The sequence below is a fragment of the Mustela nivalis genome, assembly GCF_964662115.1.
Source record: "Mustela nivalis genome assembly, chromosome: 5".
Classification (NCBI taxonomy): Eukaryota; Metazoa; Chordata; class Mammalia; order Carnivora; family Mustelidae; genus Mustela; species Mustela nivalis.
Window position 1 is genome coordinate 10,717,877 of NC_139024.1, and position 17,822 is coordinate 10,735,698.

At 45.7% G+C, this 17,822-nt stretch overlaps 1 protein-coding gene and 1 long non-coding RNA gene across 2 annotated transcripts in view; one reads left to right on the forward strand and one right to left on the reverse strand.

The window, feature by feature from the left end:
• Positions 1–726: 726 nt before the first annotated feature.
• Positions 727–2,992, reverse strand: LOC309865480. The gene is made up of 2 exons (XR_014312127.1): positions 2,796–2,992; positions 727–999 (listed from the first exon to the last, which is right to left on the reverse strand). It is a non-coding gene; the product is annotated as an uncharacterized lncRNA (long non-coding RNA).
• A 921-nt stretch (positions 2,993–3,913) lies between these two features.
• The window catches only part of LOC309864230 (uncharacterized protein), a 197,199-nt gene continuing 183,290 nt past the window's right edge, over positions 3,914–17,822 (forward strand). Inside the window, exon 1 of the mRNA XM_082729586.1 lies at positions 3,914–3,963. The gene's annotated coding sequence lies outside the window, so the exon portion shown is untranslated. The remainder of the gene's footprint in view (positions 3,964–17,822) is intronic.

A 17,822-nucleotide genomic window follows, 5' to 3' on the forward strand; every position in this document is an offset into this window, starting at 1 on the left:
AAAAATTTCCTTAGCTCTTAACCAGCTGTGTCAAAGAGCCTTGTGAAGGGCTCGAGTAATCCCTGCCCATGTTAGTCTGGGAGTCGAGGCTTCCTAGTTTGGCTCCTCTTTTCTGTACCTCCCTGCCTTGGGGTTGTGCTTGCGTTCCTTATGTGGGTGGCTTGCCTCCTCGGAAGGGGGCATCTCTGTCCTCAGCAAGCACAGGGATTGTGGCAAAGGTCCGCTTCCTGCATGTGGGAGAAACGCGGGCCAAGGCAGAGTGAAGGGCACGGCCTGGGAGAAGACCCGGTCTAAGTCCAAGCTCTGCGACAGGCAGGTGTGGGCAAGTAGCCGGACGCTCAGGCTGGGGCAGCCCTCCAGCATCTTCAGGGTACCAGCTATCAGAATGAAAGTGCCAGAATATTATTCAGCCCCAAAAAGGAATGAAAGCCTCTCCGATGCTACAATATGACTGAAACTTGAGGAATTTATAACTGGAAGAAACCAGACCCCAAGGGACCAGTATTGTATGATTCCCCTTATGTGAGGTACCTAGAATGGGTAAATCCACCGAGACAGAAAATAGGATGGTGGGAACCAGGGGCTGGGGAAGGGCCTGGGGAGGTCACGTCAAATGGGGACAAAATTTCAGTTTGGGAAGACAAAATAAGTGCTGGAGAGGGATGGTGGGAGAGGGCTGCACAATATCATAAAAATAATGTTAGTGAAATGGACACTTAAAAATAATTAAGATGGTAAATTTTATGTTATGTATATTTTACTACAGTCCAAAAAATGGCAACACACACACACACATTGCAAGGTATAGCACAAACTCAGGTTACAAGAAGAAATGTCAGCTGTCTCTCTTTTTTGCACAGCAGGAGGATGGGGGGCAGAATGAGAGGGAGTCGGGGCTCACTGATAACGCCGGTGGCCCTTTGCATTCCCAGGCTCTGATAGGGGCTGTGGTGTGTTGGTTGTGACACGGTGAACGCTCAGATCCTCAGGTGTCCTCACCTGTAAAATGAGGGATGCATTCCAGAAGGCCTTCAACTCCATAACACAATTCCAAAATGTCCTTGTTTGGGTCCAATGTCATTCTTTCAAATAATTTTATCTTCATTTGTTTTTATAAACACATGGAAGCAAATCCTGTTATTTGATTATTAATTTACATTAAAAAAAAAGAAAAAAAAAAAAGAAAAAACCACACCTAGACGCCTACAGATTTTGAAAACTACCCTTTCCTGGGGGAAAAGTAAACACCCCAGGCGGGGCTTGCGTGGCCCAGGCGGTGGAGGCTCGGGCCCTGGAGGGGGCGGGCTGCGCTGCTCTGCGGCGCCCTCTGGCGGCCGCTGTCCGTCACGGTCACCCTCCGCAGAGGGTTCTCCTGGGCGGGTGCCTTGGGCAGGGTGAGGACGCTTGCCCGAGGAAAAGATTTACTCGGACAAACGTGTGTCTGATGCTTCAGGTGGAGACAGGAAAAATGACATCTTTCTATTCGAGAAGTCTCTCTATCAGTGGCCAGTGATGAAGATACCAGAAAAAAGTGGCCCATTCATTATATTTATGTTGTGGGATATTACACCACAGAGAGTAAAGTCAATGAGAAGAATAAGTAATTGAAACAAGCATTTTTTTTCCCTTGGCAGAAATTCACTCATTAGCAATATACCTTTTTACAAAGGGAGATTAGATAAATTAGAGATTAAAGAAAGTGGAACAGATGTTTTTCCTCTGATAAGCATCATTCTATAAGAAAACACAGGAGACTTAGAACCAGTGCAGAAAGCATGATACACTATTTTTTTTTGGGGGGGTGCTAACGTATTTTTAGAAGAAAAAAAAACCAACAACACCCCCCCCCCCCCCACTAGATGGGTGGGAGAGCTGACCCAGCTCAGAGGCACACTCGGACAAGGCTCTGACACGCGTAGTGATGTGACTAATAATGGTACCTTCCGTCTTGTGAGCACCTGCTAGATGCCCTTCGAGCTTGGTGCTAGGTGTTTTGTGGACATTACCTTTATTAACCCTTTCAACAATGGCAGTGTGGCAGCTACGATTGCCTCTGTTTTACAGGTGGGAAAGGATACTGTAATATCCTCCGAGAGCCATACTAGTTTGGTCAGGATGAGGGACACATGTCCCTCCACAGCAGCAGCAGCATCACCTGGGAGCCTGTTAGAAATGCACCTTCTTGGCCCTGCCCCAGACCTCCTGAGTCAGAGACTCGGTTATGGGGTGAAGGAGTCTGTGCTTTCATAAGCCGTGCGGGTGATTCCCAGGTTTGAGAACGAGGGAGCTAGAGCCCTTGTTCTCAGCCCTGGCTGGGCATCCGGGTCCTCCGGGAAGCTTAAACAAACCAGAAGCACAGATGCCTGAATTCCAGCCCCAGGAGACTTAGATTTAATTGGTCTGGGCTGGGGCCCAGGTGATTCTAATGTGCAGCCGGAGTCAGAAGCACCGGGGGAGAGAAGGGGCATGTGGGAATTGGATTCGGGATTGTCTCCTCTTGTCCTGGCTTGTCTTCAGACCTCTGCTTGTTACCACCTGACTGGCTGTGCCAGAGCCTGCCTCCACGGCAGACGGAATGTGGAAGACATGGCCCTGGCTGTTCTAGAAGGTGGAAGGGGCCGGCAGTGAGCGAGGGAATCCCAGGGGGCCTGGGGATGCGGCAGGCACAGGACTGGCCCGGGAAGGGGCTCACTGTCCCCTTTCAGCCGCGCGGCTTGATCAGAGTTGGCTGTGGGGCTTTTGGGGAGATTCGATTTTCCCCTAGAGCGAGATACAGGAGGAGACCCCAGACTAACCGGCTGTCTTCTTCCTCTGAACTGCGTTGTGCCCGGAGGGAAGCCTGCAGTCCGGACCGTCTTGCTCCATGATGAACCCACCTGGGCACAGCAGGGAGGCAAGCGGGGACGAACCTGTCCCCGTGAACAGATGGGAGCCCTGAGACGGCTCTGCCTCTGGGCTCAGCCACGACAGAAGGTGTTCCCCCAGCATAAGCAGGCGGTCTCAGGCAGCCGACCTGCCACCTACCGAAATCCCCCTGCCCCCGCCTTCCCCGGCTGTCATCCAAACTCTGCTGCTTCTGTCGAGGCTTCCAGAATCGAAAGAACTCTAGCTCAGTTATGATCTCCCAGACACCTTTCTTGTCCCCCTCCGCTGGATGTATCATGTTCAGTTTTGTGATGCAGCACGTTCCGTGCCTGTCACCTTTCTCTGCAAGATGTTGAGACCCATGTTAGCTTCGGCATTTGTCACGCTGCCTAGGACACGGTCTGGTGAGGCTCATGCACTCTCCGTGATCAATAACTAGTTATTACGTAATGAACGAACCAAGGGTTGTGGATATCAATCAGAAACGGGGGTAGAATCTCAAGATGTCAGGTCTGGAAGAGGTTTTCCAGAGGCGAGTGAGAAGCTGGTGTCCCCAGAAGTGACCCACAGTGTCAGGTCAGTATCCAGAGGGCAGGGATCGGATGTCTCGGAAACCATGATTCTCATAACCAGGCCGGCTCCTTTCTAACTCTGTTCTTCCTTGGTTAGTCTTGCTTTTCTGGAGCTGTAATGTTGGTTTGGTTCATTGTGTCACCGGTGACATGGCCTTTCATATAGCAGGCTTTTCATTCTTATGGGTGCCTTTTCAGTTCCTCCAGGTAGAAGGGAAGAATCCACCTCTTCCCGGAACAAAAGCTTTATAACAGGGCCCGTGTAGGTGGCAGACTCCTAGGACAGAGCTATTAGTGATGGTAATATTTATTCCATTTTTCGTTTTGTCATTCATTTCTCAGGGCAGCCCATGTTTATTGAATATCTACTATGTACCAGACGGTTTCATAAACCAATGGGAAATGAAAGTACTACTGTTTACAAAGTTTTGCTAACAGGAAAATTTGTTTCTCTGGAAGCACTGAGGAAAAGCTCCTCATTCAGCACTGGGAGCTGGGGGTCCATGAGAGCACCCCAGAGGAAGTGGTGAGTGGGCTCATAGTGTGGAGGGTTGCCCAGATGAGGAGGGGGAAGGGCAAACCAGCACAGGCGTCTGTGCCCCACTGAGGGTGGGGGATGGGAGGGGTGGAGGGTTGGGAGGTCTGTGTAGCTCAGTGTCACACAGCTGATGGAAAGGTGGACAGAGAGGTGTGTAGAGGCAAGGTGTCCACCTGTAAGTTTGTATTTTATCCCGAGAGCACAGGGAGCCATCCAAGGAATTAGAGTGGGGAGTGGCATCCTAGGTTTTACAAGGAGATTTGCATTTAACTTTGGAAATGGGAAGCTGTGAGCAGAGAGGCCATGAGCCTCCATGCATCCATCACACGGTTCAACACTGATCACTTCATGGCCAGCTGTGTTTTCTCTTCTTCTCCTTGCTCTCCCACGCCCCAGCTGAGGTTGTTCTGAAGCAGGTCCCAGACATCATATCCTCTCTACTGTAAACATTTTCACATGTATCTCTGATAGAGAAGAACACCTTGGGAAAAAAAAAAAAAACCTGTCATGTCATTGTGTTAAAAACAACAATTCTTAAATAACAGACAATAGATCCAGTTAGTTACTAAGTTCCTCCTGATTTTCATCTATATGTGAACAAACTGATTTTCTTATATAGTTTGTTCAAATCAGGATTATATATATATATATATATGCATATATATATATACACACACACTAGATCCTGATTTGAACAAACAGTATATATATATATGCATATATATACATATACATATACTGCTGTTGGGGGATGTATTACAAGTCTCTTACAATCTGTACTCTCTTCATCTCTCTCTGTCTCTCTCTTTTTTCCTTTATATTTCCCTGTGGTCTTTCTTTTTTTTTGTCCTGTAGTTTTTCCCACAGTTCAGATGCACTGATTACTTCTGGGTGGTGTCATTAACCTGTTCCTCTGTCCCCTGTAGTTCCCTGTGTATTGGGGAATGGATGAAATTTGAGTGTGGCTCTTGGGGTAAGTGAACCTCATGGGTAGTATCTTGGTTCACAGCACTCCGGTAATGCCAGTGATTTTTTTCATGGTGCCCCTAACCAAAAGAATACTTAACAGTTCAGTTCATTAAATAGTCATATATATATATATATATATATATATATATATTTTTTTTTTTTTTTTTTTTTTTTTAGACAGAGTGCACATCAAGGGAGGGGTGGAGGGAAAAGGAGAGAGAGAAGTTTTTTTAAAAAAATATTTATTTATGTTAGAAAAAAAAGAACAAGCATGGTGGGGGGAGGGGGAGAGAGAGACTTATGCAGACTCCACACTAAGTGTGGAGCCTGATGTGGGGCTTGATTCCATGTCCGTGGGATCACAACCTGAGCTGAAACCAAGAGTCAAATTCCTAACTTACTAAGCCAACCATGTGCCCCAAGTAGTCATATTTTTATTTTTATTTTATTTTTCAAAAACATTTATTTTAGAGAGAGCAAGAGCATGGGCAGGGGGAGAGGCAGAAGGAGAGAGAGAAAACCTCCAGTAGACTCCCCATTGAGCACGGAGCCTGACACAGGGCTCCATCTCACAACCCTGAGATTATGACCTGAGCTTGAATTCAAGAGTTGGACACTTAACTGACTGAGCCAACAGGCTTCCCCCAAGTAGTCATATTTTTAAACAGCTTAGTATTTATGTTCATATAACTTGGTGGCCCTTTGGAAACTATGATGTACAAATTAAATAAGAAATATTTCCCTTACATTCTTAGCCACAACTTCTTACGTGTTGGGCATGGAATAGCTTTTCACACCTCGGATCATATTGGACATTGCCACCCCCATTTCCTCTCTTGTATTGATTTTTGCAAGGGTTTACTGTTTTTGTGGTAAAATATACATAACAGGAGAATTACCGCTACAACCATTTTAAAGTACACAATTTAGTGGCACTAAGTATATTCACAGTGTTGTGCAACAAGCACCATCATTCATCATTCATCGTTTCCAGAATTTTTTCACCATCCCAAACTGAAACTCTGTACCTATTAAATACTAATTAACATTAAATGCTAATGCCCCATCCTCCCCCTCCCTCAGCCCCTGGCAACCACCATTCCATTTTCTGACCTGAGGAAATTGACTACTCTAAATACCTCATAAAAGTAGAATCATACAATATTTGTTCTTCAATGTTTGGCTATTTTTTTTTTTTTTTTTTTTTTGCCTAGCATCACACTTTCAATATTTGTCTATATTGCAGCATGTATTAGTACTTAGTTCATTTTTAAGACTGAATATTATTCCATTGCCTGTATAGGCCACATTTTGTTTATCCATACCTCTGTTGATTGACATTTGGGTGGTTGGCACCTGTTGGCTATTGCGAATAGTGCTTCTGTGAAACTAGGCCTACACACATCTGTGAAGTCCCTGCTTTCATCTCTTTGGGTATACAACAACGGGCTTACTTTCGTCCCAGCAATCGAGGAAGACCAGCTTCACAAAGACATGATGTCATTGAAAGGTATGTAGCATGATCTAATGAGGGAGGTGGGAACAGCCTTGGGCTAGTAGTTTGCACAGAGTCTGACAGGCAAGTTCTGCTTTTTTCCTTCAAAAATTTAAAATCTGTGGCAGCTGTGTGAGTCGAAGGCGGTGCCTCAGCCACAGTTTGGGTTGGAATTTGCAGGTGTGAGGTTTACCTTTGAAAAGACTGTCTGACTCTGAGGGTTTGAGGAGGCTAGGGACTCAGCTGGCAATGAACGGAGGTAGGGGTATTGGAGGTGGTGGTGGGGGCTGGATTTTAGAGGTGTTGAGTGAGTGGGGTGACCTTTAGTGAAGGTAGTGTTCATTAGTAGGGAGACCTTTTTCAGAGTCATCAAGGCCTGTCTTCCATAGAGAAGCATTGTGTGGTTGCCAGCTTTTGTTTTTAAACAGCCGTGGGACAATCCACTTTGAGGTGGGATGTGACCTCTGTTACAGGCTTGAGTAGTTCTTGGAGGCAACTTCAATCTTTTTATCATTTCAAGGTACTTCATGGATAAATAAGTCTGTCCAATCAACCTGTTCCTGCTTTTGCTTTACTTTAGCTTGGATCTTCTACCTGGAAAAGTAGAGGAGAGACAAGTTGAGAATTGCTGATATCAGACTTTGATTTGGGGTTGGAGACTACTACTCCATTAGAATTCTCTTGTTCGCCAGATCAATAGAATTAAAATTCCTTTTATTGCTATAGGTTTGGTGGGAAAAAAAGAATCCAGTGTTTTGTCTAATTCTTGATGGATTTCCGAAATTGCCTTCATGACTGATAGACAGGAAGCATTCAGGCTGATACTTCTGTTCTTGTTCCAATAGTTTGTATAACTGCCAGTTACTTCTGATGACACTTAAAAAAGTATCAAGTGACCCCAGAGGTGGCTCTGCTCGAACTTGGGTAATCATCCCATATGTTGGGATCAGTTCCTGGTTAGAGTCATCTGTTGGCCTTATCCAGGAGTTGTTCTTCGAAAGCCATGCTGTTTCCTGTTGTATTAAGGGGCTCTGCACAAGCCAGGAGTAGTATGCATTACCTTGTCTGTCCTCATCTGTGAAATGGGGTAGTGAGACCAACATGACTGCATGTAGAGGGTGGTTGCCAGTGTCCCTGAGATCGACCTTGAAGAGGAGCTTTATCAAGCATCAAGAGCCAATTAGGCAACCTCCTAAATCAGAAATCTGTGGCCTGGAGGAGGCTGTAAGCTGTGGGAATGCAAGAAATCAGATGCCCAGCCCTCTCTCCACAGGTGGCGGCCAGTAAGGTCCTGTTTCCCAACAGCCCAGAGTCCTCACAGCTCTGTCCTGAGTAGAGTTAGTGCTGGCGCTGTCCTGTTTATTTGAGCATAGACACATTCCTCTACCGCATCAGCCACAAAGGGAGGCATTTAGGTTGGATGACTCCACAATATTTATAAAGCACCTTCTAGGAGCCGAGCATTGTTCTGCTTTCTGCCAACACCAGGAAAACAAATAGACATTATTCCTCTTCTTTGGGGGCCTATAGGGAGGGAGAGAAAGTCTTAAAAAACCCAAGAGCAACAGCAAATAACCCCACATGAATAAATAGGTGGCTAAGAGCTGTGACAAATGCCACGAGGGAAAACTGAATGGAACGAAGAGATTGAGCCGGAGGGAAGGCCTCCCTGAGGAGGTGGTCCCTGGACTGAGATGTGCAGGTAATGATGCGGGCTGGGTGGGACACACAGGGTCATGGGGGCGACGGGATGGCGAGGACCGGACACCATCCAGGTCACTGGTGGGCGCAGCCAAATGCAAGACGTGCCGCTTACTGGGGTCATATGAGCCTAGGGCTGGGCTGGTTTTTTAGTGCTACAGGCCAGGTGACTTAAACAATAGAAATTTATGTAATTTCTCTTCTGGAGTCTAGAAGTCAGAACCAAGGTGTCCGCCGGGCTGCGCTCTCTCTGCAAGCTCTCAGGGAGAATCCTTCCTCCCCTCTTCCCTCTTCTGGTGGTCCCAGGTAATTTGTGGCTGGTGGTAGCTTCCTTCCCATCTCTGCCTCTGTCTTCACAGGAGGTTCTTCTTGAGTCTCTGGGTCTTCACATGGTCTTCTTCTTTTAAGGATTTCAGTCTCATTGATGAGGAGCCCACCCTACTGCAGTATGACCTCCTCTTGACTAATTACATCTGCAATAAGCCTATTTCAAAATAAGGCAGCATTTGGAGGCGCTGGGGGTTGGGACTTCAACATATCTTTCTGGAGGACCCAATTCAGCCTACAGCAGGTAGGCTACCTTTGAGATGCTTGTAGCCTCTCAGTTGAGACAGGCAGTTGAAATTCAAAAATGAGACCTGGGTTTAGACACAAGATGAAAATGGGGACCCCCTAGGGAGAGAATGTTGCGTAAGAAGACAGAGGCCTTGAGCTCAGACCGGAGGATCTGAAGAGGCCAAGAAACTTTCAAAGAAGACAGAAAAGGAATTTTTTTTTTTTTTAAGATTTATCTTGAGAAAGAGAGAGAGAGAGAGAGCTCAGAGGAAGAGGCAGAGGGAAGGAGAGAAAGAGAATCCCAAGCAGATGCCCTGCTGAGTCCAGAGCGTGACACGGGCCTTGATCTCAGGCCCCTGAGATCATGATCTGAGCTGAAATCAAGAGTCCGATGCTCAAAAGACTGAGCCACTCAGGTGCCCCTGAAAAGGGATTTATGTCAAACCTTGTTTCCTGTCTGGGACCTGCCAGGTCCTAAGAATTCTGGATTTTAGAAGCTAAATATATGTTACTAATTACTGTTACTCATAATTAATGATTAATGCAATTTGGGCTCCTGCTACTTCAAAAAAAAAAAACTTTGATTAATCCTTTGCAAAGTAAACACTCCTTTTCTAATGAGAGGATTCAACCACTTAACATATTAACTTTTGAGTTTATAATTCCATCTATCAGCTGCACCCACTGAAGCCCCTGTTGCTGGACTGACTTCTGGAAGGTACTGAAAGATACTGTTATTCCAAAGCAGTCAAAAAATTGAGAAGCACATTGAGATGAAAATAGACAGTTGTATACTGGCCGGAACTAATGGGAAAATTTCCATGATGTCTGTCTGCTGGATGGAACCTCCTTCAGAAGGCAATGACGTGATTGTCCAGTATTGTGGCTGAGGTTGAGTTGGATGTCAAAGGGCATGGGGTTTGGGAACCGTTGTGTTCAGTACATCATGTATGCTCTCCTGGGAGAGGTGTCGGTATCACCACCATGCTAGGAGCAAGGAAATGGAAGTGCGTATATGCAGTGATTTACCAGAGGTCGCACAGTACAGCTGGGATTTTTTTTCTTTCCCAAAGTATGCCTTCAATGTAGTCTATCTGAGCACAGACAGAATCTTGCCAGGGCCTGCCCTGGTCACATTTGTGAGGAACAGTGACTCACTGGGTTGGGGAATAAAGCAGCAGACTTACCAATGGAAGGAAAAGACAGCTGTCCGAGCCTTGTGAATCATTTGGGGGACCCTGGGATCTTTATCTGAAATGCATGTCAGCCACAGCACTGAGCCTACTGATTCAACATCTCCCCACTGAAGGAGAGATTTTTATTTGGGAAAATAGCCCCAGGTGTTTTGATCTACACTCTGCCAAATGAGGATGGTCTCCCTTAGTTCTGGGGGGTGACATCCTAGGTGATTGGGCTCTCCTTTGGCCTTGCTAAAGGGCCTGGTGAGTTCTCAGATCACGTGAAGCTTTCATCTAAAGCTAGAATTAATAGTAAGTTAGGAAGTCTTGATTTCCCATGTGGAGGATGCATATAAAGCTGGGTGAGTAGCAAGGCTGTTCATCCTAGCTGGGTGTCTGGTTGTCTGAACAGAACTGGAGGTCATGGGCAGAGAAGTTGGAGAGGTCTGGAACTGAATCCCAGCTCTACTGGCCATGACTTTGGGTGAATTATTCAACATCTTTGGGGTTCATTCTCCGTATCCAAAAGTGGGACTGTCCCTCTCATAAGGTTGAGGATAACCTCAGTCATTATGAAATAATTAACCTGAATTATGAGTGGTGGAGAGCATGTTCCAATGCCTTGTTAGGGTGACCAACCCATCTGGTGTGCCTGGGAAATTTCTGGCTTAAACCTAAAAGTCTCTTGCCCTCAAAAACCCTCCAGTCCCAGCCAAACTGGAAGAGTTGATCACTCTGTGCTTGGCACAGTTCAGATGCTCAACAAAAAGGATGAATAACCATGGGTACACCTACCAGTGAAGCCAGCTTTTTCATGAGTCAAAGCAAAGGAAGTCTCCCTTGTCCTTTCTGTGTCCCTTGAGACACTGTTGAAAGGGTGACTTTGTAAATTCTACCTCTGACCTGGACCAGGTTTTGTCTGAACCCCCTTGTGGCGTGTATTCTACATTTGCAAAATCACCCGTCGGAGCTGAAGAGCAAACAGTAGGCAGAGAATATGGTACAGCTCACAGTCTTTTGGGGGAAGCAAATGACCTTATCAGGTGGGCTGGCCCGTTTCTTACTTCTGAGTTTATGGGTGAGCAGGGTAAGGCAGAGAGCTTCTAGAATCTAAATCCTCTGGGTAACAGGAGCTGAGGCAGGTTAACAATGCCCCCAGGAAAGATTTCCAGTTCTGTGTACAGAAATACGGAGCTACCCATGAACAATCTAGTTACAGAACTAAGCTCCTGAAATTGTGCTAAATTATTTGATTTAAATACTGGTCTATCTAGGGATGAAGACCTAGGCAATGCAGATTTCCATTAATAATGAATGATTCACTGTATTCTAATCCTGTTAAGCATAGAGCTCCTCGGCAAATGTATTAGCGACAGTGTGTGTTTGTGAATTAAGCCCTTGGTGTATCAGGTTTATGAGCCTAATTGTCTATTCAAAAGGCTATCACTTTATCACGTCATGAAAATTAAAAAGGTCCCGTTTGTTGGAGTGTTTTGTTAATCCTCTGAACGTTATTTTCTCTTTCTTTCTCATTTTCTTTTTATTGAGCTTTATTAGGATTTAAATGCAACGGAAGCAAATCCTACCATTCCACTGAAATTGATTATTAAAATAACACCGATAATTACACACAGGTAGCAGACAATAACACATATGGTAGGCTGGCTTGGGGGTGAAGCATTTCCCCCCTCAGATTATGCTAAAGAAGCTACGGGGTGCTAAAAATAGGAAAGCCGTACAATATAGCTCTGAAATGGGTTAAAGATTTAGTGGCTGTTCCACCTCGAGGAAGTTTGAGTGATCTCTGCTAAAATTATCTCCTGGATCCAAAAATGACATCTGATGAGAAGGTATGAACAATTTATTTGGCAATATCTTAATATCAGGCCCTTAAATAGTCGGCAGGGCCTCCCCTATTTAGCTCCTTCATACGGTTTCTTCCAACTATGCTTTTTTTCCTTTTGAAGGAAAGATCCTTTCAGATAAAAACAATTTTTTTTTGGTGCCTGGTTTGAGTCGCAAAATAGAACTCAGGGGAAAGTTTCAGCTAAATTCTGCTTGGCTGTATCTGAGCACCAAAAGCATGCATCTGTCTTTTCTGAAAGTTAAAAAATAACCTTTTTCTTTTGGTATGTGTTTAGGAGACTCAAAAGTATCTTTGTTTTTCAACTTCAACAAAGGCCTTGTAACTGCTTTGTTTGAAGAAATTTGCTTTTGAAAAACAAAGTTTGGGGAGTTGACAGAGTGAGCGGCCCATGCCCTGTCTCTCTCGCTGTCTGTCACCTCTGGAGGACGTCCGGAGATTCAATGTCTGTGTGTTCCCAGCAGTGGACCAAGGGGCAGGGGACCACTTGAATACAGTATAGGCAAGAAGATGACCTATGAAGTTTACTAGGTGGTGGTAGGGCTGGTTTCTCCAACAGTTGGGTGAATGTTCTTTTGGAAGATAATTTCAAAGGCAGCCATGTTGGTAGACTGGACATGTCTTCCAGTTAGGCTCCTGATAGAGCTGGAATCCTACAATGTCAAGATGAAGGGGACCGTCCAGGACACAATCTAGTCTGGACACAAGATACGAATGTCTTTATGGGGTGATTGCTTTTTCTTCAGAGATCTCGGTGCAGCATGGCTCAGCTGATTCCTCTGATCTGGGTCCTACAAGATGTTGGCAGGGCTATGAGCCTTTCCAGAGGTTCTGGGGAAGTAGTCGATTCTAAGCTCCTTCCAGTTGTTGGCAGGCCTTGGCTCCTTGTGGTTGTAGGACCAGAGCTCCTGTTTCCTTGTTGGCTGTCAGCTGGGGGCTGCTCTTGGTTCCTGGGAGCCTTTCCCTGGTCCTTGCACTTGGCCCCTACATCTAAGAACCAGCAATGGGTTGCAGACTTTCGGGCTGAGATTCTCACCTGCTTCTCTTCTGTCTCCCCTTTCTGACTCTTTAGAGAAGGTTCTCTGCTTTTAAGGGTCTGTGTGATTAGTCTGTGTGACTGGGCCTACCTGGATAGTCCAGGATAATCTCCCTGCTTGGACGTCTAGCATCATCAGAGTCTATTTTGTCATGGAACATGTTTCTGGAATTTGGAGTGGACACTTTGGCTGGGTGGGACGAGGAGGCCGGGAGGAGGCATCGCCCTGCCTACCGTGGGGAGCAAGAGAATCTCAATCTGGTTTCTAGAATGGAGGATATGATGGACATAGGCTTTGATGGGAAGGGCTCTCCAATCACTGTTGCTGTTTTCTGTGGGCCAGAAGCAAGCCACAGGTCCCGTCTACATCCACAGGTCCCACAGGTGTGGGTTACACGAGTGCGCAGTTCACAAGAGCCATGTGAGGTGTGTTCGCAGGCAGCCGGGTGAGATGGCATCATCGGTGGGTATTGTCAGGCCAGCTGGCCCTGAAGGCCAGTGCTCGGCAAGAGAGGGACGGATGCTTTTTTCAACCCTTACTACACTATTCTTCCCCAACCCCAGGTCAGCCCCAGGCAGCTTTCTCTTGCCTGATTCCTTGTCTCTCACTGTTTCTCCTCACTGTGTATGGGTTCTGAGGTTTCCCAAGGAGTGGTCTGACCACATCTGACTTCTGCATTCCACACCTGCAGAATCTCTTGCTTTGGGCTGGGAAGAGTGAGTGTGATGTTTAGACAGGGAAGTCACTGAGTGCCTGAGTGAAAGTTGTGCCAGAGGACACGCCGGGCATCCTTTGGCTCTGTGTATAGTGCAGACTGTTGGCCTCACTGCCTGACAGACACAGCCCACGGTGGTGACAGGGCTGGGAACACTGTGTGGGCGGTCCCATTGGGGGACACCCGAGGCAGGCATTTTCAGCCACATGTGGAGTATTATGCTGACAGTTCACGGTTCTTGGCCTCATGCTCGCTGGGCACAATTCCCAGCTCTCTGCTTTCCATTTCTCCAAAAATCCTCTGCAAATTAAGATACTCTTCCTGACATTCCTCCCCATTACTAGGCACCAGAGATAGAACCCCTCTCAGGGTGCGAATGAGCTCCAGTCTTCCGGAGATGATATCTCAGCTGTGTTCTTGCTTACGGAAAACTGGGTGTCTTTGTTACGTAGAGCTTTATCCCACAGCGGGAACGAATACAAAACACCATTAAATATCAGAATGCAAAAGTGTTTCCTGGATTCGTATTCTCCAACAAAACACAATTATGTTCTTCCCTAAAATAGTGATCCTTATTTCGTATCTTTTCTGAAATAGACTGTTCTGCATTTTTTTCTTATCTAGAAAGCAACCAGTTTCTGTCTCTTGTGCATTTGCTTCATCTGAGTGATCTACAGCTTTCTGGGAGTTTTGAATTGTGTGTGTGAATGGTATGTGTGTGCGCGCGTGTGCTTATGGCCGGCGATCTTTGTGATGGCTGGGGGTCCAGAAATGGACCTGCTTTCAATGAGTTGTGTGAGGTATTAAAATGTGGTCCTTCCCCTTTGTCAGTTTTGTGTAGAGCGGGGATGTTCTAAGCCTGACTCAGTAGCTATCATTTTGTGTTTACACTTAATAGTGCTCAAACATTTCCCCATCTCTAAGAAGTCACAAATATACTCACTGTCCATGCGTGGAAGAGAAATGAGAAAAGTACACCTGTGCCTTTTCAGTTGTGGGTGCAAGTTTTGCCAACACCATGAACTTGCTGGGGTCAATCTCAAATGTTTCACTCAAGATGAAATTCAAAGACGAAAAGGAAGATGCGATGAATGGGTGCTTTTGGTTCTGTGGTTTCGTGAGCAGATTAATGCTGAGATATATTCAACCAGCTTGGAGTATCCAAGATTTTGAGAGATAAGAATAAGAACTTTAAAAGGATCCTTTCATAAATTAAGGATTTCATAAATTAAGATACTTATTTCTTTCATAAATTAAGATACTTATTTCAGTATCTTATTTTGCTCCTCTGACAGAGCCCTTCCTTCCCCGTGTCTAGGTTTACACCTTCCTTAGGACATCATTCTGGAGATAGATGGTCTTATATCATTTTGAAAATCCTGAGCACTGAGATTTGGTATGCTTTCTTCCCCGCTTTGACCTGATTTGTCCTCAAAGCTTCCCTGCTTGCTCCTTCCTCTTGCTGTGAAGACCGGTATGTGGAAGAGAAACTCAATCAGGCCAATGGTGATTGTTGCCCAGGGTCCCAAATGTTCCTGAGTAGAGGCAATGCAGAGAGAGAGCAAAGCCAATGACACGTTTGCTGTTCACTTTCTATTAAGATGCATTTGCTGATTTATTAGTGACTAGCCAGGTGCCCCCATCGTTGGGTGGAATGAATCTGGGGGGAGGAAGGACTCCCTGGTGTGCCCAGCTGCCCTGTGCCTGTTGCCTAATGTCCTGGGCTCTGCAGAACATTCAAAAAATTAACACGCTCACCAAATATGTTTTTCTTGCTCATTAACTCGATAAAGCCCACTGGTTTTTTAGAATCACAGCAGCAAGTTGTAAATGATGTATGAAATGAAAAATCTTTTCTCGCCCAGTGAGCAGGGAGAAACTGACAATGCTTTCTCACTGGGGCTGCTTGCAATCCCATCTAAACACAGAGATGGCCACATATCAGCGGTGACCTCAGGAGGCATCCAGGCTGAGTGGGTGGGGAGCTCATGGTCAGACTCATGCTCCTCAAGGATTCCCTCCCCCTTCCCATACCCTGCTGGGGGCCAGAGAGGCTGTGGTGGAAAGAAATCCAGAAAGTGACCTGCTTGCTTATCTACGCGCTGGGTGTGGGAATGGACTGGGTTCTGTTTAGAATTCAGGATTCTCCCTCTGGAGCCACTGGATTTGAAGGTCTCGCCCTTTGGTCCCCCCGGGCAGGGCTGTTTGGCTTACTTCTATGTCACGTAGTTGTACTTAGCTGCACTATGTCCTTCACTCACTTGATAAACAAGCACCTATTTCAGACCAGACCTGGGCCAGGCCTTGTGGAAGGCAAAAGAAATGTGAAGTGTTACATAAAATACAAAAACCCAGCCTCTGCCCTCAAATGGCCAGCCCTTGAAATTTACAAGATGGGAAATTCACTTATTGACATTTTTCTCCCAAATGGAATAACGTTCTTCTCAGTGTTAGCACCCTGTGGTGCTAACACAGCAATTCATATCTAATAATCGATAATGTGTTATATGTCAACCCACTTTTATCAATAGTATGAGTTCATTGTTCTGAACAATGGGTGAAGACTGGAAATGGAGGAAGATGGTTTCCACTGGGTCTGTCTCATGGGGATGGACTCACATTAACTAAACTCAAAAGGGCTGATGTATAGACTAGAATCCTGATTTATTATTTTGAAATGTGCTTGTGATCTGTGAAGAAGGCACATTATAGTTGCAAGATTGCCAGTGAGCATGGACTTCTAACAAGGGCCCAGGTGAAAGGATTTGAATGCTTACTGGCATCAGGCTCTAAGAACAAGCTCTGGTTATCTATTTCAGGAAGATATTGTGCCCCAGGGCCTGGCAGCCCTCCCCTGTCAGTCAAACCTACAGGCAGTTCTTTCCATGTTTCCATGATCGTCCATCTCTCCTGACTATTTTTTGTTTAGATATTGAACCTAATCAGCCGGCGACTGTCATGTCTTATAAACTATGGGTCCGTCTTTCTCTAACTTTAGGAGGCTTTGCATCTCTCTTTGGTTTATAGATACTAATTCTATAGTTCAATAGTAAGAGGCAAAGCTATCTCCAAATTTGTGCACCTCATCTTGTCCCTATTACCATGTCTTGCATAGGAGTGGTCATGACTCACTCATGGTGCTGTGATGGATTAGACAGTATCCAATTTTGAAATGTAGAAGTCCACCAGCACCAGGAAGCCAGTGCTCCATCTCCTCAATGGACACTAGTTGTGGCTTTTAAGTTTGGTTTTGGAGTGGATTTAGGGTAAATTTCTGGGAGTTTATTTTTACCTAGCTGCTTTAACGATAGCCACTGAATGGCTTGGTGGTACATGAATGTAAAGATCTTAATGTCTTCCTGGGCAAAGTCATGGGATAGGCCTCTGGAGAAGAAAGCCTGGGTCATGGGTGGACCATCCTGGTCTTTCATCATCTACCTTAGCGATCACTGTGTCTTGCTATACCATTAAGGGTTCTCATCGTGCTCTCCTGTCCCCCAGTGATGGAGAAGTAGCTGAAATAACTGGACTGAGCTATTTTGGTGGCCATGTATATAAGTGTTCCGACTCCTCTTTTTTTTTTTTTTTTTTTAAAGATATTATATATTTGAGGGGCACCTGGGTGGCTCAGTGAGTTAGGCCTCCGACTTCAGCTCAGGTCATGATCCCAGGGTCCTGGGATTGAGCCCCACACAGGGCTCTCTGCTCAGTGGGGAGCCTGCTTCCTCCTCTGTCTCTGCCTGCCTCTCTGCCTACTTATGATCTCTGTCTGTCAAATAAATAAAATCTTTTAAAAAATAATTTAAAAAGATATTATTTATGTGAGAGAGAGTGCACGTGCATGAGTGGGAGAGGGGTTGCGGAAGGAGAGGGACAAGCAGACTCCCTGCTGAGTGGGGAGCCCGAAGCTGGGCTCCATCCCAGGACCCCGAGATCGTGAACTGAACTGCACCACCCAGGTGCCCCTGTTCTGACTCGTCTTAATAAAAACATGCCGATAGATCAAAAGCCTCCTCTAGCTTTTGTGAATACATTGAACATATAGAAGGAAAGACTGCAGTCTAGGGAGGGTGAGAGGTCCGTCATTGACATAGTTGCCCTGCAAATGGTAGGAAGGCAGTAATCTTGGGAATTAGGTATAGCCACATTTGTAGAAGACAGAATTTCCACATTTCAATATGCACAGAAATCACTGCATTGTTCCCTCCTGTCCCCCCACCCCCAATACCGTTGCTTTGGAGCCAATTCTATTTTGTATGAAGGTTAGCAAATACCAGTCCAAATCCATGCAGACATTTATAAAATCACCACATAGGAAATAAAATTTTTAGAC